Raw genomic sequence first — 7,589 nt, forward strand, 5'->3', positions numbered from 1 at the left:
CTGCTCTGTGTGAGATGTGGAATTTTGTGCTGCAGGCTGAATATTTAATTTCCATTTACATAACTTTCCAGCATCGTTCATTCTGCAGCTCGTATCAACAGCCGTGCAAGCAGCTGAGACATAAAAAAGACATTGTCTTCAAAATTAGTCAAATACAAAGACGTTGCAATGTCAAAACCATGACCTAGAAATTAGAATAACAACCAATCTATCATTACATCTTAACTATAGGATGCATCTTAAACTTCAGATGTACAGAGGGATGCTGTGGTCCAAAAACAAAAGGTCCCTGAAAGTGCCAATACAAGTTCAAAGTTCAATGTTCACAGTAGTGCAATAGCATAGTGGTTAGCACAATGCTTTACAGTACAGGCATACTGGTTGGTAGGTTAGTTGATCATTATAAATTGTCTTGTGATTAGGCAATGATTAAATCAGGGGATAGCTGGGCCCTGCAGCTCAAAGGGCTGGAAGGGGCTATCAATTTATTATCTATGTATGGAGCTAGATCCTAGACTTCCTATCAGATTGCCGACAAGTGGCAAGGATGGGCCCCCTCTGCTCAACACAGGGTTGTGTCCTGAGTCCCCTCCTCTACTCCTTTTACACCCATGACTGTACCGCCACACACAGCTCCAGTCCGCTGATCAAATTTGCAGATACATAACATTGATTGGCCTTATTTCTAGTGGTGACAAGTCAGCCGACAGAGAAGAGGCTGCCACCCTGGCACAGTGGTGCCAAGATAACAACTTCTCCCTCAATGTCCAAACAACAAAAGAGCTGATCATGGATTACAGGAGGAATGGAGACAGGTTCACCCCGATCAACATCAATGAGATTGCAGTTCAGAGGTGAATAGTTTCAAGTTCCTGGTATACACATTACCAAAGATCTCACCTGGACTATACACACCGGCTGTGTGGCAAAAAACACATAACAGCATCACTTTCACCTCAGGCGGCTGAAGAAATTTAGCATGAGCCCTCAAATCCTCAACACCTTCGGGGAACCATTGAGAGCTTACTGACTGGCTGTATCACCACCTGGAATGGGAACCATTCATCTATAGAACATGCTCCTTAGGGACTTGGGCTATATTATTTTTTTGTGTGACTGTATGTTTACTGCTGTCATAATTATATGTGCTAAGTGTACCTTCACACTGTTGGTACTGTGTTTTGCATCTTGGCCCCAGAGGAATTCTGTATCCATTGGTATTCATGAACAGGCGATTAAAAACTGAACATGAACGTGAACTTGAAGTGTATGAGCAGGTCAATGTGGAAAGCAGGAAATATATGGAATGGTTACTCATGCAAATGAGGAAAGAAAGGTTGCCCATAAAAGGACAGAGTAATAATAAACAGATAAATGACTTGTTAAGCAAAGAGGGATTCTAATTTCTCCTTCCGGTAAAAAACGACCGCACCCCTCCCCCACTTCCTCTATTCCCCACTCTGGCCTCATACCTCTTCTCATCTGCCTATTCCCCCCCCCCCCCCACCCCCGGGCCCTGGATCCTCTCCTCCTATCAGATTCCTTCCTCTCCAGTTCTTTACCTTTCCCCCCCTCCTGGCTCCACCTATCACCTCCTAGCTTGTTCTCCCTCCACTCACCCCACCTTTTTATTCTGGTATCTTTCCCCTTCATTCTCAGTCCTGAAGAATTGTCTTGGCCTGAAATGTCGACTGTTAGTTAATTTCTACAGATTCTGAGTTCCTCCAGCATATTGTGTGTGTGCTGCTACGCTGATAGTAAATACTTTTGGAGTGGGATAACAGGGATGGAATGGCTCCATAGCAGTTAGCATAATCCCTTTACAGTTCCAGCAATCAATGATTGAGGTTCAAATCCCACCGCTCTCTGTAAAGAGTTTGTACGTTGTCCCCGTGACTGAGCGGGTTTCCTTCGGGTGCTCCGGGTTTCTGCCACTTTCCAAAGATGTATGGGTTAGGGTTAGTAAGTTGTGGCATGCTATGTTGGCTCCAGAAGTGTAGTGATATTTGGTTGTCTTCGCAGTCCTTGCTGATTTTGTGCAAGTAATTCACTTCATTGCAGGTTCTGATGTTCCAAAGTACACTACATGTGACAAATAAAGCTGATCCTAATGAAATGGATTTATTTACTCACTTTACCAAGTGGGGATTTATCAAGACTGACAATGAAGGTACATCTACAAAGGGCAAGCAGAGCATTGCTTGTGACAAGAGTTCAGAGATGCCCAAGAGAAGAGGGAGAGACACAGACTCAGAGCAAACAGTTCACTGAGTTTTAATTAACTGTACACACCGAGACAAACTGATCTCAAATCTCTTCTGCCTTGCGGCTATACCTACTCAAGGTGAAGGCTTCGGGAGTAAACCCCAAGGGAAATATCTGGAGCTGGCATCCCTGAGATAGTCCTACATTGAGTTCAGTGCTGATTGGCATCTCCTGCAATGCCACTGGCGCCAAATTGTATTGGTCTCTGCCCTTCCTTTGTGTTCATCAGATGAAGTGGGGGAGGCTGCTGTGTGGGCATCAGCTTGATCTTCACATTGTACTGCCCTGGCTTGCGTACTTAGACAGCTAGGATACAACATCCATGGTTGACCGACAGAGGCCTCAATATGCACAGCAACGGAAAATAATAAACGCTAGGCCAACAGTGCCACTAACTTAAAAACCCTCAAACTAATTAAAAACCAACCCTGTCACTGCGACTGGGGAGCAATAACCTAAAACTAAATTAATACCAATCCTGTAAGAGCAACTATCTAAATCACCTGTCTTCTTCCCGAGAATGTGGACAAAAGTAAACAGTGAGTGTTGCAGTCACAATGCTTCCATCAAAACTTGACAAGACTGAAACAAAAGGAAGAGAATTAAGTACAATTACAAAGAAACTGATCGGCTGGAATGTGTGACTTCTCACAAATGTGATCACCACCTTCTTTCATCTGCTCGCCTGTGAGAGCGCCCAGACTCTGTGGCAGTGTCCATATTTGTGACAAGTTGAGGGACTGAACTGAGAGATACTTGCAGGTGTCAGGAATTGATACCACGTTCTCTAAGTAATGACAGAGTGCAGCACCCAGCCAAGGATAGGAAGCATTTATCACATCTGCACTGTTGAACGGTGCTGCCAGTCACGTCAAACATTATTGAGGAAATCTGCCACATAAATCCAACTGGTTTCAAACCATTCACAAACTGTAGCTGCAGAGACAGCCTGATTGACTGACAAGAGGCTTGTGACTCTTTGAGGAAGAGTAAGAACAAAGGAAGAGGCTATTAGGATCACTGTACAGGAGCACTCATGTGATCACAAGACATGGGAGCAGATAAAGGCCATTCAGCCCATTGAGTCTGCTCTATCATTCCATCATGGCCGATTTATTATCCCCCTCAACATATTTTCCTGCCTTCTTCCCATAACCTTTGACACCCCGACAAATAAAGAGCCTATCTACCTCTGCTTAAAATATAATCCTCCACCTCCATTTGTGGCAATGGATTCTAATGATTTACCACCCTCTGTGTAAAGAAATTCCTCTTCATTTCTTTTCTAAAGGGACGTTCCTCTATTCTGAGGCCGTGCCCTCTGGTCCTAGACTCTCCCCCCCCCCCCACTGGAACCATTCTCTCCACATCTACTCTATGTAAGCCATTCAATATCTGATAGGTTACAATGAGATCCCCACTTATGCTTCTAAAGCTACATCCTCTGTCCCCAACCCTTCCCTCCCACCTACCTGTTGTGAGTAGTTGAATGGACAAAGCAGTTTTGTGCACTCTGTCCACAAACAGGACTGACGGGTTCTCTGGAGGAAGACAGGAATGGAAGCACAATAGCAACGGACATCTGCTGGAGGTTCAATGTTTCAATGGTTCCATTTCATATCAGAGAACGTGTACAGTTTCCAACCTAATATTCTTACTCTTCACAGACATCCACAAAACACAAGAAAAACCCCAAAGAATGAAGGACAAGAAAACATTAGAACCCCCCCAAAGCCCCTCCCCCCACCTGCCTCAACAAAAACATCAGCATTCCCCCCCCCCACCATCCAGCGTGCAAGCAATTGCAAAACCCCCCAACATGATCTAGAGTGCATCAAAAACCACTGTTCACGCCAGCAGTTCAACATGCCACAGGCGCTCTCTCTCTCTCTCTCTCTCTCTCTCTCTCTCTCTCACTAACAAGGGAACGAGAGGGGTCACTCCTGCCACAGTGAGAAAGGAGATCACAGCTTGCTGCTTTGGTCTTACAGTCTGCAGTGACACCTATTTCAAGAGCAGCATACGCTATTGTCTCCACGTTCCAATTCCCCATGACATTTTAGTTGGCGACATGGCATGGAATCAAGTCGTCCATAGGGCCTCAAGGCTGCACCCTAAGGTGCACGTCTTCCAGGCTGCTCCTGGAGGTTTTGAAAACACGAGGCCACTTGGCATGCTCTGACTGCAGGAAGCCAGAGCTGTGAAGAAATGCAGTTTGAGTGCAGCTGTAGATCATGGACTCTGACAGGACTTCCACCACCTTGAAAAGGAAAGAGGTGACATTAGAGAGAAAAAATTTAACCTGGTTCAAAGATGGACTGGAAGCAGTTCCCGTTGGCACCATCTTTAGCTCCTCCTCCAGGAGGTATGAAGATCCCTGATAAATTTCACACCTGTCTCAGTTTCATGACACAATAATGTAGTAGTTAGAGTAACACTTTACAGTGAGAGTGATTGGGAGATCACGGTTCAATTCCTGATGCTGTCTATAAGGAGTTGGTATGTTCTCTCCCTGATGGCATGGGACTCCTCTGGTGTTTTGGTTTCCTCCACATTCCAAAGTTGTACGGGATAGGGGTTAGTGAGTTATGGGTAGGCTATGTTGGCAATGGAAGCATGGAGACACTTACAGGCTGCTGAGCAAATCTGTGGACTGTGCTGGTCATTGACACAAGCAATACATTTCACTGCATGTTTTGATGTAACAGAAATAACATCTCCACCTCGCTGATAATCAACACTGGTGCACCTCAGTGATGCATGCTTAGCCCACTGCTCCACTCTCTATGTCCATTACTGCAAGGCTGGGCACAGCTCAAATGCCATCCATAAATTTGCTGAGGACACAACTATTGTTGGCAGCAAACACGAGGAAATCTGCAGATGCTGGAAATTCAAACAACACACACAAAAAGCTGATGGAACACAGCAGGCCAGGCAGCGTCTATAAGAAGAAGCGTTGTCAACGCTTCAGGCCGAGACCCTTCAAGGAGGCATACAGGAGCAAGATAGATCTGCTCTATGAGTGGTGTCGCAGCAACAACCTTTCACTCAATGTCAATATGACCAAAGAATTGTTTGTGAACTTCAGTAAGGTTAAGACAAGGGAATGCTCGTCAATCCTCATCGAGAGATCACAGGTGGAAAGGGTGAGTAATTTCAAGTTCTTGGGTGTCAACATCTCTGAGGATCTATCCTTGGCCCAACATATTAATGCAGCTGCAAAAAAGGCACAATAGTAGCTATATCTCATTAGGAGTTTGAGGAGATTTGGTACATCTCCAAAGACAACTTTCAAATGTCTACAGATGTACCACAGACAGCATTCTAACTGCTTTCATTACCATCTAATATGGTGGGGGGGGCACTACGCAGTATCAAAATAAGCTGCAGAAAATTGTAAAAGTCAGTCAGCTCCATCATGGGCACTAGCCTTCGCAGCATCTAAGACATCTTCAGGGAGCGATGCCTCAAAAAGGTGGCTTCCATCATTAAGGACCCCCATCACCCAGGACATGCCCACTTCTCCTCGCTACCATCCCAGCGGAGGAACAGGAGCCTGAAGGCACACACTCAGTGATTCAGGAACAGCTTCTTCCCTTCTGCCATCAGATTTCTGAATGGACGTTGAACCCATGAACACCACTTCACTACTTTTTCTTTGGACTGCACCACTTGTTTAATTTAACTTAAAATATATATATATACAGTAATTTACAGTTTTTATTATTAGTGCAATGTACTGTTGCTGTATAACAAAAAACATCACCACATATGCCAGTGATATTTAACTTGATTCTCATTCTGATTCTGTACATGTGACAAATAAAACTAACCTTTAATTGTTCAAGGAGCACAATGGGAATACCTTACTGTATCTGGCAGTGTTTCTCAAGGAAACTATCCTCTGAGTAGAATTAACAAGAGAAAATTTGCAGACACTGGAAATCCAAGCAACACATACAAATGCTGGAGGAACTCAGCAGGTCAGGCAGCATCTATGGAAAAGAGTAGACAGTACAGTCAATGTTTCAAGCCAAGGCCCTTCATCGAGACTGGAGAAAAATATGAGGAGTAAGAGTAAGAAAGTGGGGGGATGGGGGGAAGAAACACAAGGTGGTAGGTGAAACTGGGGGTGGGGGGGTGAGGTAAAGAGCTGGGAAGTTGATTGGTGAAACAGGTCCAGGGCTGGAGAATAGGGAGTGTAATAGGAGAAGACAGAAGTCCATGGAAGAGAGAAAAGGGCAAGGAGCAACAATGGGAGGAGATGGACAGGTAAGGAAACAAGGTGAGAGAGGGAAATGGGAATGGAGAACGGTGAAGGAGGGGCAGGGCATTATCATGTAACCCTAGGTTCAGCTAGTGGCTTAATCTAGGAGATGATAGCCCCCAGCCCAGCCAAACTTAAGAAACCTTGTTTGGGTAGATGCTGTGTGATGTGTCTCCTGTTACAAATCAGTACCAATAAATAACTAACAATGCATAATGTGCAATTAAACAATTGAGCTTTTAATTTGACTATATGATTAGTAAAGAAACAAAATAAAGGAAAAGGGCCCATTCTCATGAAGCAGTCTAATGTACAACGTTGCGGCTCACGGTTCCAGCCATTCGTTCCCCATAGACCTCCTCCAAGCATCTCTGACCCTCAGACCCTTACTCCAAGACTACTCCGTCCCGTGGTCTACCAACTCTTTCCATTTGCATCTTCTCTCTTCATCTCTCGCCGACAAAAGGCTGAAAATACCTTCTCTCAGATCCACAAGAAAGCAACAACACATCTCTCATTTGATGGCACACATTCCAATTCCCCCATTATCTCTAGTCACAACCCAAACACTGCTGCTACAGAGAAGCCATTACATTAGCAGTGAAACATTACAGAGAGGCCATCACATCAACAATGAAACCTTACAGCGCGTTATGATCAGAAGTTCAATAAATTGATGTTCATGCCATCAGGTTGGAGGTTACCCAGACACGATATAAGCTGTTGCTCCTTCAATCTGAGTGTGGTCTCATTGCAAAAGTAAAGGAGGCCATGGACTGACATGTTGGAAAGGGAATGGGAATGGGAAATGAAAGTAAGATGGGTGGCCACTGGGAGATCCCGCTTTTTCTGGCAGAAGGAGTTTATGTGTTCAGTGAAGCAGTCTCCTAATCCATGTCGGCTACGTGGACAAGTCTATGTTCCAGGCCTACACTGGTGTCACTCCCCAACTTTTCCAATGCGACATTGATGGCTGCATTGGTGCTGCTTCTTGTAGCCACGTAGAGCTTGCAGACTTCGTCAACTTTGAGTCCAACACACCCTGCCATCAAAT

The sequence above is a fragment of the Hypanus sabinus genome, chromosome 16, assembly GCF_030144855.1.
Source record: "Hypanus sabinus isolate sHypSab1 chromosome 16, sHypSab1.hap1, whole genome shotgun sequence".
Taxonomy (NCBI): domain Eukaryota; kingdom Metazoa; phylum Chordata; class Chondrichthyes; order Myliobatiformes; family Dasyatidae; genus Hypanus; species Hypanus sabinus.